Source organism: Bos indicus, chromosome X (assembly GCF_029378745.1).
Source record: "Bos indicus isolate NIAB-ARS_2022 breed Sahiwal x Tharparkar chromosome X, NIAB-ARS_B.indTharparkar_mat_pri_1.0, whole genome shotgun sequence".
Classification (NCBI taxonomy): domain Eukaryota; kingdom Metazoa; phylum Chordata; class Mammalia; order Artiodactyla; family Bovidae; genus Bos; species Bos indicus.
The window spans coordinates 46,169,274-46,193,671 of NC_091789.1; positions in this window are offsets into that span (position 1 = coordinate 46,169,274).

Genomic DNA, 24,398 nt, shown 5'->3' on the forward strand with positions numbered 1-24,398 from the left:
AAGACGCTTACTCCTTGGAAGGAAAGTTATGACCAACATGCTGCTGCTGCTGCTGCTAAGTCACTTCAGTCATGTCCGACTCTGTGCTACACCATAGACAGCAGCCCATCAGCGTCCCCCATCCCTCTGATTCTCCAGGCAAGAACACTGGAGTGGATTGTCATTTCCTTCTCCAATGCATGAAAGTGAAAGTGAAGTCGTTCAGTCATGTCCGACTCTTTGTGACATCATGGACTGCGGCCTACCATGCTCCTCCATCCATGGGATTTTCCAGGCAAGAGTACTGACTAACCTAGACATCATATTAAAAAGCAGACACATTACTTCATCAACAAAGTCAAGGCTATGGTTTTTCCAGTGGTCATGTATGGATGCGAGAGTTGGACTATAAAGAAAGGTGAGCACAGAAGAATTGATGCTTTTGAATTGTGGTGTTGGAGAAGACTCTTGAGAGTCCCTTGGACTGCAAGGAGATCCAAGCAGTTCATCCTAAAGAAGATCAGTCCTGAGTGTTCTTTGGTAGGACTGATGTTGAAGCTGAAACTACAATACTTTGGCCACCTGATGCAAAGAGCTGACTCATTGGAAAAGACCCTGATGCTGGGAAAGATTGATAGCAGGAGGAGAAGGGGACAATGGAGGATGAGACAGTTGGGTGGTATCACTGACACAATGGACATGGGTTTGAGTGGACTCTGGGAGTTGGTGATGGACAGGAAGGCCTGGCATGCTGTGGTTCATGGGGTCACACAGAGTCGGATATGACTGAACAACTGAACTGAACTGTCTTAATGTAAAAGCTAAAATCATTTTGACTTAGATATGATATTTTATTATAAATTTACCTTTAAGTTAGTGAGATATCTATATGTTCTAAGCTAAACTACTGTAGAAAACAAAAGCAGATACTAAATAAGAATACACTGAAGAGATGAGAATTTGAAAAAGTTATAAAGCAATGGTTTAGAACGTATAAACACTATGTTTGAAATCTCTCCCAATTAAGGATTTTCAAATTTTATTTATATTTTTGTTTCATTTTAATGTAAGATAACTACAATGACAAGGCAAATCTTTTGGTGTGTTTTCTGAGGCCATATTATATGGAGAAGGACTTGAAAATATTTGTTTGCCTTGTCACAAGGTAGTATTACTGCAGACAAAAGTAAACATAGATATGAGAGATAGATTTATAGTTGATAAATATGTAATTTTGGGTTTTATAGTTGGTATTTACATATTATAATAATATATACACTTGTTCAATATATCATGAACTAATTGTAAACTTTTCTGATAAAAATTCACTTGGCCAAAGAAAAAACATGGTCTCGTTTTGGACATTGATTATAAGATAGATCACAGATGCTATTCTGGAATTAATCTCTTTCATATGAATCTGCATTAATTTATTTAGAAATAATACAATAATTAGAATATATTTATCCTAAATTTACTCGGATAAAGCTCATTAAAATTAAATAGAAGGCTCAGGGTGCAAAAGAGAGGCTTTAGTTTGACAGATAGGGTATAAGACATAAGAGCCTTAAGCTTCATTAGAATTATTTATAGGGCTTCTCGCTTGGCTCAGATGCTAAAGAATCTGCCTGTAATGTGGGGAGACCCAGGTTCAATCCTGGGATCAGGGAAGATCCCTTGGAGAAGGGAATAGCTAGCCACTCCAGCATTCTTGCCTGGAAAATTCCATGGACTGAGGAGTTTCATTAGAATATTTTATAAGATATAAATTGCTAAATATTGTCCAATCAGACACTGATGTTGTTGATTACTAAACTGGATTTTTTATCTTGCATGTTTTTGTATTAATGAGATCATATTGGTCAGCTTTTACTGATTATTTAATTAGGTTTCATGGCTAATGCCATCATTCCTCTCTTTTTCATGGGTCATCCTGCATGTCACAAGACTATGATGCCACAAATATTTGAAGTGCAACATTCATGTGGTCTTTTTGTTCAATATTAATTTCTATGACCTTGTGTGCTATAATGTTAAGCTTATAAGATCTGACACTGAGAAGCTTTTGAGTTATTAAAATTTACAAGATTTTAGGAAGAAAAAAAGCTACTGACTCAGGTTCAGAATTTGTTGAAAAGAGAAGTAATTTCCTAGGAATTTAATGAATACAAGTTTTATAGAATTCACATTTGGTTATATTAACCTGGTAAATAATTAAATCTGCTTGGTCAGTGTAATGTTGAGTCAGTTCTATAAGAATTTGTTTTCTTTTTTCTTCTGAAATATTTTTTAATTTATTTTAATTGGAAACTAATTACTTTACAATATTTTAGTGGTTTTCCCATACATTGACATGAATCCACCACGGGTGGACATGTGTTCCCCATCCTGAATCCCCCTCCCACCTCCCTTCCCATACCATCCCTCTGGGTCATCCCAGTGCACCAGCCCCGATCATCCTATATCATGCTTCAAACCTGGACTGGCGATTTGTTTCACATATGGTATTATACATGTTTCAATGCCATTCTCCCAAATCATCCCACCCTTGCCCTCTCCCACAGAGTCCAAAATACTGTTCTATACATCTGTGTCTCTTTTACTGTCTCACATACAGGGTTATTGTTACCATCTTTCTAAATTCCATATATATGCTTTAGTATACTGTGTTGGTGTTTTTCTTTCTGGCTTACTTCACTCTGTCTAATAGGCTCCAGTTTCATCCACCTCATTAGAACTGATCCAAATGTATTTTTTAATGGCTGAGTAATATTCCATAGTGTGTATGTAACACAGATCTCTTATCCATTTGCTGGTGGACATCTGGGTTGCTTCCATGTCCTGGCTATTACAAACAATGCTGCAATGAACGTTGGGGTACACGTGTCTCTTTCAATTCTGGTTTCCTCAGTGTGTATGCCCGGAAGTAAGATTGCTGGGTCATAAGGCAGTTCTATTTCCAGTTTTTTAAGGAATCTCCACAGTGTTCTCCACAGTGGCTGTTCTAGTTTGCATTCCCACCAACATTATAAGAGTGTTCCATTTAATCCACATGCTCTCCATTTATTGTTTGTAGACTTTTGGATAGCAGCCATTCTGACCAGTATGAGACAGTACAATATTGTGGTTTTGATTCACATTTCTCTGATAATGAGTGATATTGAGCATCTTTTCATGTGTTTGTTACCCATCTGTATGTCTTCTTTGGAGAAATGTCTGTTTAGTTCTTTGGCCCATTATTTGATTGGGTCGTTTATTTTTCTTGAAGTGAGCTGTAAGCTCATTTCAGTCACTCAGCTGTGTCCGACTCTTTGCAACCCCATGAATCACAGCACGCCAGGCCTCTCTGTCCATCACTAACTCCCAGAGTCCACACAAACCCATGTCTATTGTGTCGGTGATACCATCCAACCATCTCATCCTCTGTCGTCCCTTTCTCCTCCTGCCCTTGATCTTTCCCAGCATCAGCGTCTTTTCCAATGAGTCAGCTCTTCGCAACAGGTGGCCAAACTACTGGAGTTTCAGCTTCAACATTAGTCCCTCCAATGAACACCCAGGCCTGATCTTCTTTAGGTTGGACTGGGTCGATCTCCTTGCAGTCCAAGGGACTCTCAAGAGTCTTCTCCAACACCACAGTTCTAAAGCATCAATTCTTAGGTCCTCAGCTTTCTTTATAGTCCAATTCTCACATCCATAAATGACTACTGGAAAAACCATAGCCTTGACTAGATGGACATTTGTTGACAAAGTAATGTGGCTGGTTTTCTACATGCAGTCTATGTTGGTCATAACTTTCCTTCCAAGGAGTAAGAGTAAGCGTCTTTTAATTTACTGGCTGCAATCATCATCTGCAGTGATTTTGGAGACCAGAAAATTAAAGTCTGACAGTGTTTCCCCATTTATTTGCCATGAAGTGATGGGGCCAAATGCCATAATCTTAGTTTTCTGAATGTTGAACTTTTAGCCAACTTTTCCACTCTCCTCTTTCAATTTCATCAAGAGGCTCTTAAGTTCCTCTTCAATTTCCGCCATCACAGTCGTGTCATCTGCATATTTGAGGTTACTGATATTTCTCCCAGCAATCTTGATTCCAGCTTGTGCTTCTTCCAGCCCAGCGTTTCTCATGATGTATTCTGCCTAGAAGCTAAATAAGCAGGGTGACCATATACAGCCTTGACATACTCCTTTTCCTATTTGTAACCAGTCTGTTGTTCCATGTCCAGTTCTAACTGTTGCTTCCTGACCTGCATATAGGTTTCTCAAGAGGCAGATCAGGTGGTGTGGTATTCCCATCTCTTGAAGAATTTTCCACAGTTTGTTGTGATCCACACAATCAAAGTCTTTGACATAGTCAATAAAGCAGAAATAGATGTTTTTCTGGAACTCTCTTGCCTTTTTTATGATCCAGCAGATGTTGGCAATTTGATCTCTGGTTCCTCTGCCTTTTTTAAAACCAGCTTGAACATCTGGAAATTCACAGTTCACGTATTGCTTAAGCCTGGCTTCGAGAATTTTTAGCATTACTTTACTAGCGTGTGAGATGACTGGAATTGTGCAGTAGCTTGTGTATTCTTTGGCATTGCCTTTCTTTGGGATTGGAATGAAAACTGACCTTTTCCAGTCCTGTGGTCACTGTTGAATTTTCCAAATTTGCTGGCATATTCAGTGCAGCAGTTTCTCAGCATTACTTAACAGGTTTGGAAATAGCTCAACTGAAATTCCATAACCTCCATGAGCTTTGTTCAGAGTGATGTTTCCTAAGGCCCATTTGACTTCACATTCCAGGATGTCTGGCTCTAGGTGAGTGATCACACCATCGTGATTATCTGGGTCAGGAAGATCTTTTTTGCACATTTATGTGTATTATTGCCACTTCTTAATATCTTCTGATTCTGTTAGGTCCATACCATTTCTGTTCTTTACTGAGCCCATCTATGCCTCAAATGTTTCCTTGGTATCTCTAATTTTCTTGAAGAGATCTCTAGTCTTTTCCATTCTATTATTTTCCTCGATTTCTTTGCATTGATCGCTGAAGAAGGCTTTCTTGTGTCTCCTTGCTATTCTGTGGAACTCTGCATTCAAATGGGTATATCTCTCCTTTTCTCCTTTGCTTTTCACTTCTCTTCTTTTCACAGATATTTGTAAGGCCTCCTCAGACACCCATTTTGCTTTTTTGCATTTCTTTTTCTTGGGGATTTTCTTGATCTCTGTCTCCTGTACAATGTCACGAACCTCAGTCCATAGTTCATCAGGCATTCTCTCTATCAGATCTAGTCCCATAAATCTATTTCTTACTTCCACTGTAGGAGTTTCTTGTATATTTTTGAGATTAATTCTTTGTGAGCTGCTTCACTTGCTATTATTTTCTCACATTCTCATGGCTGTCCACTCACCTTGCTTATCATTTCCTTGTTGTGCAAAAACTTATAAGTTTAATTAGGTCCCATTTGTTTATTTTTGCTTTTATTTCCAATATTTTGGGAGGTGGGTCATAGAAGATCCTGCCATTATTTATGTTGGGGAGTGTTGTCTATGTTATCCTCTAGGAATTTTATAGTTTCTGGTCTTATGTTTAGATCTTTAAACCATTTTGAGTTCATTTTTGTGTATGTTCTTAGAAAGTGTTCTAAGTTCAGATCAATTCAGTCACTCAGTCGTGTCCGACTCTTTGCAACCCCATGAATTGCAGCACACCAGGCCTCCCTGTCCATCACCAACTCCCGGAGTTCACTCAGACTCACGTCCATCGAGTCAGTGATGCCATCCAGCCATCTCATCCTCTGTCGTCCCCTTCTCCTCCTGCCCCCAATCCCTCCCAGCATCAGAGTCTTTTCCAATGAGTCAACTCTTCGCATGAGGTGGCCAAAGTACTGGAGTTTCAGCTTTAGCATCATTCCTTCCAAAGAAATCCCAGGGCAAACCTCCTTCAGAATGGACTGGTTGGATCTCCTTGCAGTCCAAGGGACTCTCAAGAGTCTTCTCCAACACCACAGTGCAAAAGCATCAATTCTTCGGTGCTCAGCTTTCTTCACAGTCCAACTCTCCCATCCATACATGACCACTGGAAAAACCATAGCTTTGACTAGACGGACCTTTGTTGGCAAAATAATGTCTCTGCTTTTGAATATGCTATCTAGGTTGGTCATAACTTTCCTTCCAAGGAGTAAGTCTCTTTTAATTTCATGGCTGCGGTCACCATCTGCAGTGATTTGTTCTAGTTTCATTCTTTTACAAGTGGTTGACCAGTATTCCCAGCACCACTTGTTAAAGATATTGTCTTTTCTCCATTGTATATTCTTGCCTCCTTTGTCAAAGTTAAGGTGCCCATAGGCGAATGGATTTATCTCTGGGCTTTCTATTTTGTTCCATTGACTTATATTTCTGTCTTTGTGCCAGTACCATTCTGTCTTGATGACTGTATCTTTGTAGTATAGTCAGAAGTCAGGCAGGTTGTGGAGAAGGCAATGGCACCCCACTCCAGTACTCTTGCCTGGAAAATCCAATGGATGGAGGAGCCTGGTGGGCTGCAGTCCATTGTATCGTGAAGAGTCGGACAGGACTGAGTGACTACACTTTCACTTTTCACTTTCATGCATTGGAGAAGGAAATGGCAACCCTCTCCAGTGTTCTCGCCTAGAGAATCCCAGGGACGGGGGAGCCTGGTAGGCTACTGTCTCTGGGGTCGCACAGAGTCAGACACGACTGAAGCAACTTAGCAGCAGCAGCAGGCATGTTGATTCCTCCAGTTCCATTCTTCTTTCACAAGATTTCTTTGGCCATTCGAGTTTTTTTGTTTTGTTTTGTTTTTGTATTGCCATACAAATTGTGAAATTATTTGTTATAGCTCTGTGAAAAATATCATTGGTAGCTTCATAGGGATTGCATTAAATCTATAGATTGCTTTGAGTAGTATGCTCATTTTCACTATATTGATTCCTCCAATCCATGAACATGGTATATTTCTTCACCTAATGATGTCCTCTTTGATTTCTTTCATCAGTGTTTTATAGTTTTGTACATATAGGTTTTTTTTTTTTTTAGGTGAATTTATTCCTAAGCATTTTATTCTTTTCTTTGTAATGGTGAATGGAATTGTTTCCTTAATTTCTCTTTCTGTTTTCTCATTGTTGGTGCATAGGAATGCAAGGGATGTCTGTGTGTTAATTTTATATCCTGCAGCTTTACTTTGTTCATTGATTAGCTCTAGTAACTTTCTGGTGGAATCTTTAGGGTTTTCTATGTCGAGGATCATGTCATCTGCAAACAGTGAGTTTTACTTCTTTTCCAATATTGATTCCTTTTATTTCTTTTTCTGCTCTGATTGCTTTGGCCAAAGCTTCCAAAACTATGTTGAATAGTAGTAGTGAGAGTGGGTACCCTTGTCTTATTACTGACTTTAGGGGAAATGCTTTCAATTTTTCACCATTGAGGATACTGTTTGCTGTGGGTTTATCATATATAGCTTTTATTATGCTGAGGTATGTTTCCTCTATTCCTGCTTTCTGGAAGGTTTTTATCATAAATGGATGTTGAATTTTGTCAAAGGCTTTCTCTGCATCTATTCAGATAATCATATGGATTTTATCTTTCAATTTGTTAATGTGGTGTATCACATTGATTGATTTGTAGATAGTGAAGAATCCGTGCATCCCTGGGATAAAGCCCACTTGGTCATGATGTATGATCTTTTTAATATGTTGTTGGATTCTATTTGCTAGAATTTTGTTAAGGATTTTTCATCTATGTTTTTCAGTGATATTGGCCTGTAGTTTTCTTTTTTGTGTGGTATAATTGTCTGGTTTTGGTATTATGGTGATGGTGGCCTCATAGAATGAGTTTGGAAGTTTACCTTCCTCTGCAATTTTCTGGAAGAGTTTGAGTAAAATAGGTGTTAGCTCTTCTCTAAATTTTTGGTAGAATTCAGCTGTGAAGCAGTATGGTCCTGGACTTTTGTTTACTGGAGGATTTCTGAATACACTTTAGATTTCTGTGCTTGTGATGAGTCTTAAGCATTTCTACTTCTTCCTGGTTCAGTTTTGGAAAGTTATACTTTTCTAAGTATTTGTCCATTTCTTCCAAGTTGTCCATTTTATTGGCATATAGTTGCTGATAGCAGTCTCTTTTGATCTTTTGTATTTCTGTGTTGGCTGTTGTGATTTCTCCACTTACATTTCTAGTTTTGTTGATTTGATTCTTCTCTCTTTGTTTCTTGATAAATCTGGCTGATGTTTTATCAATTTTATTTTTCTTCTCAAAGAACGAGCTTTTAGCCTTTTTGATTTTTGCTATAGTCTGTTTTGTTTCTTCTGCATTTATTTCTGTTCTTATTTTTAAGATTTATTTCTTTCTACTAACTCTAGAGTTCTTCATTTCTTCCTTTTCTAGTTGCTTTAGGAGTAAAGTTAGGTTATTTATTTAACTTTTTTCTTGTTTCTTGAGGTAACCCTGTATTGCTATGAACCTTCACTTTAGCACTCTTTTTACAGTGTTCCAAAGGTTTTGAGTTGCTGTGTTTTCATTTTCATTAGTTTCTATGCATATTTTGATTTCTTCTGTTATTTGTTGGTTGTTCAGAAGTGTGCTGTTCAGCCTCCATATTTTGAAAGTTTTAATAGTTTTTTTCCTGTAACTGATATCTAATCTTACTGTATTGTGGTCAGAAAAGATGCTTGGAATTATTTCAACTTTTTTGTATTTACCAAGGCAAGATTTATGGCCCAGGATATGATCTACCCTGGAGAAGGTTCCGCGTGCACTTGAGAAAAAGATGAAATTCATTGTTCTTGAGTTAAATGTCCTATAGATATCAATTATGTCTGACTGGCCTATTGTATCATTTAAAGTTTGTGTCTCCTTGTTAATTTTATGTTTGGTTGATTTATCCATAGGTGTGAGTGGGGTATTAAAGTCTCCCACTATTATTGTGTTATTGTTAATTTCCCCTTTCATACTTGTTAGCATTTGTCTTACATATTGTGGTGCTTCTATGTTGGGTGCATATATATTTACAAGTGTTGTATCTTCTTCTTGGATTGATCCTTTGAGCATTATGTAGTGTTCTTCTTTGTCTCTTTTCTCAGCCTTTATTTCAAAGTCTATTTTATCTGATATGAGTATTGCTACTCCTGCTTTCTTTTGGTCTCTGTTTACATGGAATATCTTTTTCCAGCCCTTCACTTTCAGTCTGTATGTGTTCCTTGTTTTAAGGTGGGTCTCTTGTAGACAACAAATATAGGAGTCTTTTTTTTTTTTTTTTTTTTTATCCATTCAGCCAGTCTTTGTCTTTTGGTTGGGGCATTCAACCCATTCACATTTAAGGTAATTATTGATAAGTATGATCCATTGCCACTTACTTTGTTGTTTTGAGTTCGAGTTTATACACCCTTTCTGTGTTTGCTGTTTAGAGAAAATCCTTTAGCATTTGTTGGAGAGCTGGTTTGGTGGTGCTGAATTCTCTAAGCTTTTGCTTCTCTGTAAAGCTTTTGATTTCTCCTTCATATTTGAATGAGATTCTTGCTGGGTACAGCAATCTGGGTTGTAGGTTTTTCTCTTTCATCACTTTAAGTATGTCCTGCCATTTCCTTCTGGCCTGAAGAATTTCCATTGAAACATCAGCTGTTATCCTTATTGGAATCCCCTTATGTGTTATTGTTGCTTTTCCTTTGCTGCTTTTAATATTTGTTCTTTGTGTTTGATCTTTGTTAATTTGATTAACATGTGTTTGTGGTGTTTTGACTTAGGTTTATCCTGTTTGGGACTCTCCGGGTTTCTTGTACTTGTGTGACTATTTCCTTTCCTATTTTAGGGAAGTTTTCAACTATTATCTCCTCAAGTATTTTCTCATGGCCTTTCTTTTTGTCTTCTTCTTCTGGGACTCCTATGATTTAGACATTGGGGCATTTAACATTGTCCCAGTGGTCTCTGAGGTTGTCTTCATTTCTTTTAATTCTTTTTTTTTTTTCTTTTTTCCTCTCTGCTTCATTTATTTCCATCTTTCTGTCTTCTACCTCACTTATCCTATCTTCTGTCTCAGTTATTCTACTGTTGGTTCCCTTCACAGTGTTTTTTTTTTTTTATCTCATTTATTGCAATATTCATTATTGATTGACTTTTTTTATGTCTTCTAGGTCCTTTTTAAACATTTCTTGCATCTTCTCAGTCCTTGTCTCCAGGCTATTTATCTGTAGCTCCATTTTGTTTTCAAGATTTTGAATCATTTTTACTCTCATTATTCTCAATTATTTTTCAGGTAGACTCCCTATCTCTGCCTCTTTTGTTTGGTTTGGTAGGCATTTATCATGTTTCCTTACTTGCTCAGTATTTCTCTGCCTTTTCATCTTGTTTATATTGCTGTGTTTGGGGTGACCTTTTTGTATGCTGGAAGCTTGTGGTTCTTTATTGTGGAGGTTCCTCGCTGTGGGTGGGGTTGGATGGGTGGCTTGTCAAGGTTTCCTGGTTAGGGAAGCTTGTGTCGGTGTTCTGGTGGGTGGAGCTGGATTTCTTCTCTCTGGAGTGCAATGAAGTGCCAAGTAGTGAGTTTTGAGGTGTCTGTGCGTTTGGTGTGACTTTGGGCAGCCTGTATATTGAAGCTCAGGCCTATATTCCTGCATTGCTGGATAATTTGCATGGTATGTCTTGCTCTGGAACTTGTTGGCTCTTAGATGGTGCTTGGTTTCAGTGTAGGTATCAAGGTTTTTGGATGAGCTCTTATTGATTAATGTTCCCTGAACTCAGGTGTTCTCTGGTGTTCTCAGGTTTTGGACTTAAGCCTCCTGCCTCTGGTTTTCTGTCTTTTTCTTACAGTATCCTCAAGACTTCTCCATCTATACAGCACAGATGATAAAACATCTAGGTTAATAATGAAAAGCTTCTCTACAGTGACAGACACCCAGAGTTACAGAGTTCACAGACATAAATGGAGAAGAGAAGATGGAGGAGGGAGATAGACGTTACCAGGAGGAGAAGAGGGGGAATCAACAGGGGAGAGAGCAAGGTAGCCATTAATAAATTTCCTATGTGCTCTCTATAGTCAGGACCCCTCAGAGAGGTTCATGCAGTTATACAGGGAAGAGAAAAGGGAGGAAGGAGACAGAGGTGACCAGGAGGAGAAAAGGTGGAATCAAAAGGAGAGAGACCAATCTAGCCAGTAATCAGTTCCCTAAGTATTCTCCACAGCCCGGGACACACAAAGAGATTCACAGAGTTGTGTAGAGAAGAGAAAGGGGAGGGAGGAGATAGAGGTGACCTTGTGGATAAAAAGGAGAGTTGAAAAGGGGAAAGAGCAATCAAGCTAGTAATCACACTCCCAAGTAAAAAATGGTTACTGAAGATTGGATTCTTAAAGGTACAAAATTGATAACATTACCAAAACACAAAGATTAAAAATCTAAAGTAGAGGTTAGACTCTCAAAAATACAATATTAAAAAAACAAAACAGGAGGAGGAGCTAAGATGGCAGAGGAATAGGACGGGGAGAACACTTTCTCCCCCACAAATTCATCAAAAGAACATTTAATGCCAGTAAATCCCACAAAACAACTTCTGAATGCTGGCAGAGGACATCAGGCACCCAGAAAAGCAACCCATTGTCTTCAAAAGGAGGTAGGAAAAAATATAAAAGACAAAAAAAGAGACAAAAGAAGGAACGACGGATCTCCGTCCCTGGAAGGGAGTCTTAAAAAGAGAGAAGTTTCCAAACACCAGGAAACATTCTCACTGCCGAGCCTGTGCCGAGCCTTGGAAGCACAGAGGGTAACATAACAGGGAGGAAAAATAAATAAACAAAACCCACAGATTATGAGCCCTATGGTAACTCCCCCAGCGGAGAAGCAGCGCAGATGCCTGCACAAGCCATTAGCAAGTGGGGGCTGGGCAGGGAGGCACGGCGCGGGCTGCATCGCTTAGAGTAAGGATTTGGCCTGAATACCCCGAGCACTACCTGAGCAAAATAATATGGGCTAGCAAACCAGACTGTGGGATATCTACCATGTGAAAAGCCAGCCCTAGCCTCAGACACCGCCAGGCCTGCACACGGAACAAAGGACTGAACAGAGATAGCAGGCTGCAGACCTTCCCCCTCCAGTGACAGACAGCCAGAACCGGAAGGGGACAATCACAGCCCCGGAGAGACATTATCTACAAAACTGTAAGCAGGCTTCTTTGCTAACTAAAACTTCTTGGGGTTCTGGACAGTCAACATCCGCCTAAGAAGGTGCGACAGTTGTACACCCAGATAACCAAGCGGCGGGGAGGCGATAAGTCACAGCAACCGTGCTCACCAAACACCTCATCACCTGAGCTGCTCGAACCTGGGAAGGGCACAAAACGCAGGCCCAACCGAGTCTGTGCCTCTGAGTACTACCTGAGTGCCTGAACCTGAGCGGCTTAGACCCGGGAGGTGCAAGCAGCCCAGGGCCAGCCGCGGATGGTTCCCGGTGCAGCAACCTAGAGTCTGAGCAGTGTGGGCAGGGAGGCCACATGCGCGGTGAGCGGGGGCAGGCCCAGTGTGGCTGAGGCACTGCGAGCACACCCCAGTGTTATTTATTTGCAGCATCCCTCCCTCCCCACAGCATGACTGAACAAGTGAGCCTTAAAAAAAAAAAAAAAAAAGGTGTCCACCACTGCCCTCTTTGTATCAGGGTGGAAATCAGACACTGAAGAGACCAGCAAACAGAAGAAGCTGTAACAGAGGGAACCGCCTTGGAAGCAACAGGCAATAGATTAAAATCCCGTGGTTAGTACCAACTACATAGGAAGGGGCCTATGGATCTTGAGAAATATAAGCCGGAACAAGGAACTAGCCGAAAACGAACTGAACCCACAATACCCACAACAACATCAGAGAAAGTCCTATATATATTTTTTACTATTTTTACGATCATTCTTTCTTTCTTTCTTTTTTTTTTTAAAAATTTTTAAGTCCTCTATTACTCCTTTAATTTTCACTTTTATACCCTACTATTACTTTGCGAAAAAAAAGACCCTTTTTTTTAAAAAAAAAAGCAAACTTCATATATTTTTTTAATAACTTTTGTGACCTTGTTTTTTTTCTTCTTTTTCTTTTTCTCTTTCTTTCTTTTTTTCTTCTTTTCTTTAACACTGTATTTTTGAAATTCCAAACTCTACTCTAGATTTTTAACTTTTGTTTTTTGGTATTTGTTATCAATTTTGTACCTATATTTTCTTTATAATTTTTGTGACTTTTTAAAAAATTTTTCTCTCTTTCTTTTCCTTCTTCTTTTCTTTAACATTGTGTTTCTGAAATTCCAAACTCTACTCTAGATTTTTAATTTTTGCTTTTAGGTATTTGTTACCAATTTTGTACCTTTAAGAACCCAATCTTCAGTACCCATTTTTTACTAGGGAGCGAGATTACTGGCTTGACTGCTTTCTCCCCCTTCAGGCTCTCCTTTTTTTCCACCAGGTCGCCTGTGTCTCCTCCCTAACCCCTCCCTACTCTACCCAACTCTGTGAATTTCTGTGTGTTCCAGACAGTGGAGAACACTTAGGGACTGATTACTGGCTGGATCTGTCTCTCTCGTTTTCATTCCCTCCTTTTATCCTCCTGGCCACCTCCGTCTCCTTCCTCCCTCTTCTCTTCCCTGTATAACTCCGTGAACATCTCTGAGCGGTGCAGTTGTGGAGTGCACATAAGGAAGTGATTACTGGTTAGCCCGCTCTCTCTTCTATTGATTCCACCTCAATTCATTCAGGTCACCTCTAACTCCCTCCTCCCTCTTCTCTTCTCCATGTAATGCTGTGAACCTCTCTGGGTGACACTCACAGTGGAGAAACTTTTCATCTTTAACCTAGATGTTTTATCAATGGTGCTGTATAGAAGGAGAAGTTTTGAGACTACTGTAAAAACAAGACAGATAACTGGAAGCAGGAGGCTTAAATCTAAACCCTGACTCCAGGGAACTCCTGACTCCAAGGAACATTAATTGACAGGAGCTCATCAAATGCCTCCATACCTACACTGAAACCAAGCACCACACAAGGGCCAACAAGTTCCAGGGCAAGACATACCAAGCAAATTCTCCAGCAACACAGCCCTGAGCTCCAATATACAGGCTGCCCAAAGTCACCCCAAAACGATAGCCATCTCATAACTCATTACTGGACACTTCATTGCACTCCAGAGAGAAGAAATCCAGCTCTACCCACCAGAACACCGACACAAGCTTCCCAAACCAAGAAAACTTGACAAGCCACCTGTACAAACCCACACAGAGTGAGGAAATGCCGCAATAAAGAGAACTCCACAAACTGCCAGAATACAGAAAGGACACCCCAAACTCAGCAATTTAAACAAGATGAAGAGACCCAGGAATACCCAGCAGGTAAAGGAACAGGATAAATGCCCACCAAACCAAACAAAAGAGGAAGAGATAGGGAATCTACCTGATAAAGAATTCTGAATAATGATAGTGAAATTGATCCAAAATCTTGAAAACAAAATGGAATCACAGATAAATAGCCTGGAGACAAGGATTGAGAAGATGAAAGAAAGGTTTAACAAGGACCTAGAAGAAATAAAAAAGAGTCAATATATAATGAATAATGTAATAAATGAGATCAAAAACACTCTGGAGGCAACAAATAGTAGAATAACAGAGGCAGAAGATAGGATTAGTGAATTAGAAGATAGAATGGTAGAAATAAATGAATCAGAGAGGAAAAAAGAAAAACGAATTAAAAGAAATGAGGACAATCTCAGAGACCTCCAGGACAATATTAAACACTACAACATTCGAATCATAAGAGTCCCAGAAGAAGAAGACAAAAAGAAAGACCATGAGAAAATACTTGAGGAGATAATAGTTGAAAACTTCCCTAAAATGGGGAAGGAAATAATCACTCAAGTCCAAGAAACCCAGAGAGTCCCAAAGAGAATAAACCCAAGGCGAAACACCCCAAGACACATATTAATCAAATTAACAAAGATCAAACACAAAGAACAAATATTAAAAGCAGCAAGGGAAAAAATACAAATAACACACAAGGGAATTCCCATAAGGATAACAGCTGATCTTTCAATAGAAACTCTCCAAGCCAGGAGGGAATGGCAAGACATACTTAAAGTGATGAAAGAAAATAATCTACAGCCCAGATTATTGTACCCAGCAAGGATCTCATTCAAGTATGAAGGAGAAATCAAAAGCTTTACAGATAAGACAAGCTGAGAGAATTCAGCACCACTAAACCAGCTCTCCAACAAATACTAAAGGATATTCTCTAGACAGGAAACACAAAAAGAGTGTATAAATTTGAACTCAAAACAATAAAGTAAATGGCAAAAAGATCATACTTATCAATAATTACCTTAAACCTAAATGGGTTGAATGCCCCAAACAAAAGACAAAGACTGGCTGAATGGATACAAAAACAAGACCCCTACATATGTTGTGTACAAGAGACCCATCTCAAAACAGGGGACACATTCAGACTGAAAGTGAAGGGCTGGAAAAAGATTTTCCATGCAAATAGGGACCAAAAGAAAGCAGGAGTAGCAATACTCATATCAGATAAAATAGACTTTAAAACAAAGGCTGTGAAAAGAGACAAAGAAGGTCACTACCTAATGATCAAAGGATCAATCCAAGAAGAAGATATAACAATTATAAATATATATGCACCCAACATAGGAGCACCACAATATGTAAGACAAATACTAACAAGTATGAAAGGAGAAATTAACAAAAACACAATAATAGTGGGAGACTTTAATACCCCACTCACACCTATGGATAGATCAACTAAACAGAAAATTAACAGGGAAACACAAACTTTAAATGATACAATAGACCAGTTAGACCTAATTGATATCTATAGGACATTTCATCCCAAAACAATGAATTTCACCTTTTTCTCAAGCGCACACGGAACCTTCTCCAGGATAGACCACATCCTGGGCCATAAATATAGCCGTGATAAATTCATAAAAACTGAAATCATTCCAAGCATCTTTTCTGACCACAATGCAGTAAGATTAGATCTCAATTACAGGAGAAAAACTATTAAAAATTCCAACATATGGAGGCTGAACAACACGCTGCTGAATAACCAACAAATCACAGAAGAAATCAAAAAAGAAATCAAATTTTGCATAGAAACGAATGAAAATGAAAACACAACAACCCAAAACCTGTGGGACACTGTAAAAGCAGTCCTAAGGAGAAAGTTCATAGCAATACAACCATACCTCAAGAAACAAGAAAAAAGTCAAATAAATAACCTAACTCTACACCTAAAACAACTACAAAAGGAAGAGATGCAGAACCCCAGGGTTAGTAGAAGGAAAGAAATCTTAAAAATTAGGGCAGAAATAAATGCAAAATAAACAAAAGAGACCATAGCAAAAATCAACAAAGCCAAAAGCTTGTTCTTTGAAAGGATAAATAAAATTGGCAAACCATTAGCCAGACTCATCAAGAAACAAAGGGAGAAAAATCAAATCAATAAAATTAGAAATGAAAATGGAGAGATCACAACAGACAACACAGAAATACAAAGGATCATAAGAGACTACTATCAGCAATTATATGGCAATAAAATGGACAACGTGGAAGAAATGGACAAATTCTTAGAAAAGTACAACTTTCCAAAACTGGACCAGGAAGAAATAGAAAATTTTAACAGACCCATCATAAGCACAGACATTGAAAATGTAATCAGAAATCTTCAAGAAAACAAAAGCCCAGGTCCAGACAGCTTCACAGCTGAATTCGACCAAAAATTTGGAAAAGAGCTAACACCTATCCTACTCAAACTCCTCCAGAAAATTGCAGAGGAAGATAAACTTCCAAACTCATTCTATGAGGCCACCATCACCCTAATACCAAAACCTGACAAAGATGCCACAAAAAAAGAAAACTACAGGCCAATATCACTGATGAACACAGATGTAAAAATCCTCAACAAAACTCTAGCAATCAGAATCCAACAACATATTAAAAAGATCATACACCATGACCAAGTGGGCTTTATCCCAGGGATGCAAGGATTCTTCAATATCCACAAATCATCAATGTAATACACCTCATTAACAAATTGAAAAATAAAAGCCATATGATTATCTCAATAGATGCAGAGAAAGCCTTTGACAAAATTCAACATTCATTTATGATAAAAACTCTACAGAAAGCAGGAATAGAAGGAACATACCTCAACATAATAAAAGCTATATATGACAAACCCACAGCAAACATTATCCTCAATGGTGAAAAATTGAAAGCATTTCCCCTAAAGTCAGGAACAAGACAAGTGTGCCCACTTCCACTATTACTATTCAACATAGTTTTGGAAGTTTTGGCTGCAGCAATAAGAGCAGAAAAAGAAATAAAAGGAATCCAATTTGGAAAAGAAGAGGTAAAACTCTCACTGTTTGCCGATTACATGATCCTCTACATTGAAAACCCTAATAAGATTCCACCAGAAAATTACTAGAACTAATCAATGAATATAGTAAAGTTGCAGGATATAAAATCAACACAAAGAAATCCCTTGCATTCTTATACACTAACAATGAGAAAAGAGAAAGAGAAATTAAGGAAACAATTCCATTCACCATTGCAACGGAAAGAATAAAATACTTAGGAATATATCTACCTAAAGAAACTAAAGACCTATATATAGAAAACTATAAAACACTGGTGAAAGTAATCAAAGAGGACACTAATAGATGGAGAAATATCCCATGTTCATGGATTGGAAGAATCAATATAGTGAAAATGAGTATACTACCCAAAGGAATTTATAGATTCCATGCAATCCCTATCAAGCTACCAACGGTATTCTTCACAGAGCTAGAACAAATAATTTCACAATTTGTATGGAAATACAAAAAACCTCCAATAGCCAAAGCTATCTTGAGAAAGAAGAATGGAACTGGTGAAATCAGCCTGCCTGACTTCAGGCTCTACTACAAAGCCACAGTAATCAAGACAGTATGGTACTTGCACAAAGACAGAAATATAGATCAATGGAACACAATAGAAAGCCCAGAGATAAATCCACACACATATGGACACCTTATCTTTGACAAAGGAGGCAAGAATATACAATGGATTAAAGACAATCTCTTTAACAAGTGGTGCTGGGAAAACTGGTCAACCACTTGTAAAAGAATGAAACTAGAGCACTTTCTAACACCATACACAAAAATAAACTCAAAATGGATTAAAGATCTAAATGTAAGACCAGAAATTATAAAATTCCTAGAGGAGAACATAGGCAAAACCCTCTCTGACATACATCACAGCAGGATCCTCTATGACCCACCTCCCAGAATATTTGAAATAAAAGCAAAAATAAACAAATGGGACCTAATTAAACTTAAAAGCTTCTGCACAACAAAGGAAACTATAAGCAACGTGAAAAGACAGCCTTCAGATTGGGAGAAAATAATAGTAAATGAAGCAACTGACAAAAAACTAATCTCAAAAATATACAAGCAACTCCTACACCTCAATTCCAGAAAAATAAATGACCCAATCAAAAAATGGGCCAAAGAACTAAATAGACATTTCTCCAAAGAAGACATACAGATGGCTAACAAACACATGAAAAGATGCTCAACATCACTCATTATCAGAGAAATGCAAGTCAAAACCACTATGAGGTACCATTTCACACCAGTCAGAATGGCTGCTATCCAAAACTCTACAAGCAATAAATGCTAGAGAGGGTGTGGAGAAAAGGGAACCCTCTTACACTGTTGGTGGGAATGCAAACTAGTACAGCCACTATGGAGAACAGTGTGGAGATTCCTTAAAAAACTGGAAATAGAACTGCCTTATGATCCAGCAATCCCACTGCTGGGCATACACACTGAGGAAACCAGAATTGAAAGAGACACGTGTACCCCAATGTTCATCACAGCACTGTTTATAATAGCCAGGACATGGAAGCAACCTAGATGTCCATCAGCAGATGAATGGATAAGAAAGCAGTGGTACATATACACAATGGAGTATTACTCAGTCATTAAAAAGAATACATTTGAATTAGTTCTAATGAGGTGGATGAAACTGGAGCCTATTATACAGAGTGAAGTAAGCCAGAAAGAAAAACACCAATACAGTGTACTAACACATATATATGGAATTTAGAAAGATGGTCACAATAACCCTGTATATGAGACAGCAAAAGAGACACTAATGTATAGAACAGTCTTTTGGACTCTTTGGGAGAGGGAGAGGGTGGGATGACTTGGGAGAATGGCATTAAAATATGTATAACATCATATATGAAACGAGTTGCCAGTCCAGGTTTGATGCACTATACTGGATGCTTCGGGCTGGTGCACTGTGACGACCTGGAGGGATGGTATGGGGAGGGAGGATGGAGGAGGTTTCGGGATGGGGAACACAAGTATACCTGTGGCAGATTCATTTTGATATATGGCAAAACCAGTACAATATTGTAAAATTAAATAAAATAAAATTTAAAAAAATTAAAAAACAATGTTACAAAATTTATAAAATATATATATGAAGTTTGCTTTAAAAATAGGGTCTTTTTTTGCAAAGTAATTGTAGGTTATAAAAATGATAATTAAATGAGCAATAGAGGACTTAAAATTTAAAAAAATTAAAAAATGATAATAGTAAAAATATATTTATGAATATCTCTGGAGCTGTTGCAGGCAGTATGGGGTCAGTTCAGTTTTAGATATTTCCTCGATCCAGCTTCTACTTCTCAAGATCTATAGGCCCCTTCCAATGTAGTCAGTGCTAATTACAGGGTTTTAATCTGTTACACCTGTCACTTTCCAAACGGTTCCATGTGTTTGTTTTAGCTTCTTCTGTTTGCTGGTTTCTTTAGTGTCTAATTTCCACCCTGACACATGGGGGCAAAGGTGGTCACTTATTTAGGCTCACTTGTTCAGTTGTGCTGTGGGGAAGGAGGAACACTCCAAACAAATATCACTGGCATGTTTGGCGAGTGCTCACAGCGTCTCGACCACGCTGGGTTTGCCCCCACTCACGGCATGTGCACTTTCCCAGTCTACACTTCTCAGGCTCTAGGTTGCTCTTCCAGGGAACTGTCTGAAGCGGGCCCTTGGTTGCACGAACTTCCCAGGTCTAAGCCACTCAGGTTCAGGTTCTCAAGTACTCCACAAAGGTGCAGACTCGGTTGGGTGCCCTTCCCAGTTCCGATCAGCTCAGACAACCAGGCACTCATAGTCTCCCCAGGTGGAGAGTGTGTCTTATCACCTCCCCACTCCCAGCCACCCAGTTTCCTGGGTGGCAGCGCCCGCAGCCATCTCAGGTGTGCCATGTGTCTCTTCTGGGGAGCTGATCTATGGCTGTGACCTTCCCAGCAGATGTCAACCATCTAGAATCCCATGGAGTCTTGGTTAGCAACTGGGAGCTTGCTTGCAGTTTGGTAGAGAATGCCTCTCTGGGGCCGAGATTGCCCCTTTTCCAGCTCTGGCTGCCCCCAGTCTGCCTCCCTGTCTCTGGTGAGGAAATGGGCTGGTCCACTGCCAGCTAGCTCTCCTTTTGCATTTTCTTAGTCCTTTGTTCTGTGACTGGGCCTGGCAGTGTCTTAGGTTAGGGCTTTTTGCGGGATGGTTCTCTCTCTCTCTCTTTCCTCTTTTTTTTTTCCCCTCTCTCTCTCTGGCTATCCCTGTTTGGGTTGCTATCTCTCCTTAGCTCCCTCAGATTGCCCTCAGGGCATTCAGGTCTGGTCCTTACCCTAAGCAATGCAGCCCGTGCCTCCCTGTTCAGCCTCTCCTTGCTGATGGCAGATGTGAGAGCTGGGAGTTGCTGTTAGGCACGTAATCTGTGGGTTTCATTTATTTATTTTTCCTCCCAGTTATGTTGCCCTCTGAGATTCCAAAACTCCTCACAGACCCACTGGTGAAAGTGTTTCCTGGTGTTTGGAAAGTTCTCTTTTAAGACTCCCTTCCCAGGAGGGATCTCTGTCCCTACCTCTTTGTCTCTCTTTTTATCTATTATTTTTTGTCCTACCTCCTTTTGAAGACAATGGACTGCCTTTCTGGGTGCCTGATGTCCTCTGCCAGAATTCAGAAGTTGTTTTGTGGAATTTGCTCAGCATTCAAATGTTTTTTTCAATGAATTTTTGGGGGAGAAAGTGGTCTCTCTGTCCTATTCCTCTGCCATCTTAGGACCGCCTCTAGAAGAGTTTATTTTGGATTGAAAGAGTTTTCTGAATTGTAAGTTCCTATTTAAGAATGTAGGACTACTAACAGTCATGAAAGTACAATTTAAAATTGGAACTGCATGATTAAGACCTTTTTGTCTTTATTTCTGTAAGTAGTATTGAATACCAACTGAAGAAGATGGTCAATGCTTTTAGTTTCATGGCTAATTAAGACCTCAAGTATCTGGATAAGTGAATAAGAAACTCCAAATGAAAGTGATTTCACCTATTTTTAAAATATAGGAAAGTTTCTTTTAATAATGTGTACCTATGAGCCTGATATTTTTTAGAAGTGAGACTCATTAAGATAATTTCTCCATGGTTTAGTATCTGTTATTGACATTTGATAGAAGACTCCCTAATGATTGATATTTTTTTTTTCCTTTTGGTACTTATAAGTGATCTGGTAACCTTGACACAGAATTTCTGGTGGCTCAGATGGTAAAGTGCCTGCCTACAATGCGGGAGACCCAAAAACAACAGAATAGGAAAGACTAGAGATTTCTTCAAGAAAATTAGACATACCAAGGGAATATTTAATGCAAAGATGGGCTCGATAAAGGACAGAAATGGTATGGACTTAAGATAAGCAGAAGATATTAAGAAAAGGTGGCAAGAATACACAGAAGAACTGTACAAAAAAGATCCTCACGACCCAGATAATCACAATGGTGTGATCACTCACCTAGAGCCAGACATCCTGGAATGTGAAGTCAAGTGGGCCTTAGAAAGCATCACTATGAACAAACCTAGTGGAGGTGATGGAATTCCAGTTGGTGTGAAAGTGCTGCACTCAATATGCAAGCAAATTTGGAAAACTCAGCAGTGGCCACAGGACTGGAAAAGGTCAGTTTTCATTCCAATCCCAAAGAAAGGCAATGCCAAAGAATGCTCAAACTACCACACAGTTGCATTTATCTCACATGCTAGTAAAGTAATGCTCAAAATTCTCCAAGCCAGGCTTCAGCAATATGTGAACTGTGAACTTCCAGATGTTCAAGCGGGATTTAGAAAAGGCAGAGGAACCAGAGATCAAATTGCCAACATCCACTGGAACATGGAAAAAGGAAGAGAGTTCCAGAAAAAAACATCTATTTCTGCTTTATTGACTATGCCAAAGCCTTTGACTATGTGGATCACAATAAACTGTGGGAAATTCTGAAAGAGATGGGAATACCAGACCACCTGACCTGCCTCTTGAGAAATCTGTATGCAGGTCAGGAAGCAAAAGTTGGAACTGGACATGGAGCAACAGACTGGTCCCAAATAGGAAAAGGAGTAGATCAAGGCTGTATATTGTCACCCTGCTTATGTAACATATATGCAGAATACATCATGAGAAACGCTGGGCTGGAAGAAGCACAGGCTGGAATCAAGATTGCCAGGAGAAATATCAATAATCTAAGATATGCAGATGACACCCCCCCTTATGGCAGAAAGTGAAGAGGAACTAAAAAGCCTCTTGATGAAAGTGAAAGAGGAGAGTGAAAAAGTTGGCTTAAAACTCAACATTCAGAAAACGAAGATCAGGGCATCTGGTCCCATCACTTCATGGGAAATAGATGGGGAAACAGTGGAAACAGTGTCAGACTTTGTTTTTGGAGGCTTCAAAATCACTGCAGATGGTGATTGCAGCCATGAAATTAAAAGACACTCACTCCTTGGAAGGAAAGTTATGACCAACCTAGATAGAATATTCAAAAGCAGAGACATTACTTTGTCAACAAAGCCCATCTAGTCAAGGCTATATTTTTTTCCAGTAGTCATGTATAGATGTGAGAGTTGGACTATGAAGAAAGCTGAATGTCAAATAATTGATGCTTTTTAACTGTGGTGTTGGAAAAGACTCTTGAGAGTCCCTTGGACTGCAAGGAGATCCAACCAGTCCATCCTAAAGGAGATCAGTCCTGGATGTTCATTGGAAGGACTGGTGCTAAAGTTGAAGCTCCAATACTTTGGCCACCTCAGGCGAAGAGTTGACTCATTGGAAAAAACCCTGATGCTGGGAGGGATTGAGGGCAGAAGAAGGGGACGACAGAGGATGAGATGGCTGGATGTCATCACTAAGTCCATGGACATGAGTTTGAGTGAAATCTGGGAATTGATGATCAACAGGGAGGCCTGGCGTGCTGTGATCATGGGATTGCAAAGAGTCGGACACGACTGAGCAACTGAACTTAACTGAACTGAACCCTGAGACATTACTGATACCCTCTGGGACCTAACTAAGATCAGTACCCTGACTTTTGAGTCTATCTGTTGTCAGTCATATCAGCTTGAGTTCTTCTTAGTGGCACTGACTGAAGATAAAGCCTTTGTCATTATCTGAGGACCTGTGCTACCCAGGGTCTCACCAAGGGTCATCCCTGGTGCCCTGAAAACCATTTAATGCTCCTTAACCCAATTCATAGAAAAAAACTGAAAACCAACATTCAGGTAATTGTTGCCTTAAAACAATCTGTCCTGAAAGGTGATATGGTGTATTGATGAGGAGTTGGAGTTGGATTGCCAGGTTATGAATCCAAGTTCTAAAATTTCATCACTGAGTAAATTGGATTCTTCCTGCCTCGGTTACCTTATATGTTAAGTGATGAAAATAAGGATATCTAAATCACACTGTTGTGAGTTAAGCACATGTAACTATTCCTAAGCACATAGTGGGAGCTATAATAGGCTTAAATATGTCAGGATCATATGGCCATCTGTCAGATGACCTGACTAAAGTCAACTTATCATCAGAGTTATGACTAGAAAATTTCTTACCTTAGTTTTCATTTTAGTGTTGCTGAAGAGAGATTCCTAACTCTTCATATTTATGTTAGATCACAAGACTATTAATTGTTGTGGTACAGGAATTGGCATTGCATACTGGTAATTAATCTGTAAGCAAGCTTCATGTTAGCAGAATAGGATATAAGCTGACTTCTATTATAAAGATGGATGAGGCAGTGAACTGAATTGAAGGTTTTACTATATCATGTAAGTATTATAAAGAGTCATGCTACATTGGAAGATTCACATGGATAACATATTCACATCTCATCCAAACTATTTTTCATAGGGTTAAAACAACATTCTTTAAAAAAAAAAAAAAAAAAAAACACTGTCCTAAAAAATCACAGTTTAGGAAGCTGAGCTTTGAGGTAAAAGGGAGGGAGTAGAAAGATGAATTGATTTGAGGGACTGGCTATAATTCTAATTATTTTTCTTTTCATTTCACAGAACTATGCTGTTTGAATAAAGTAGTG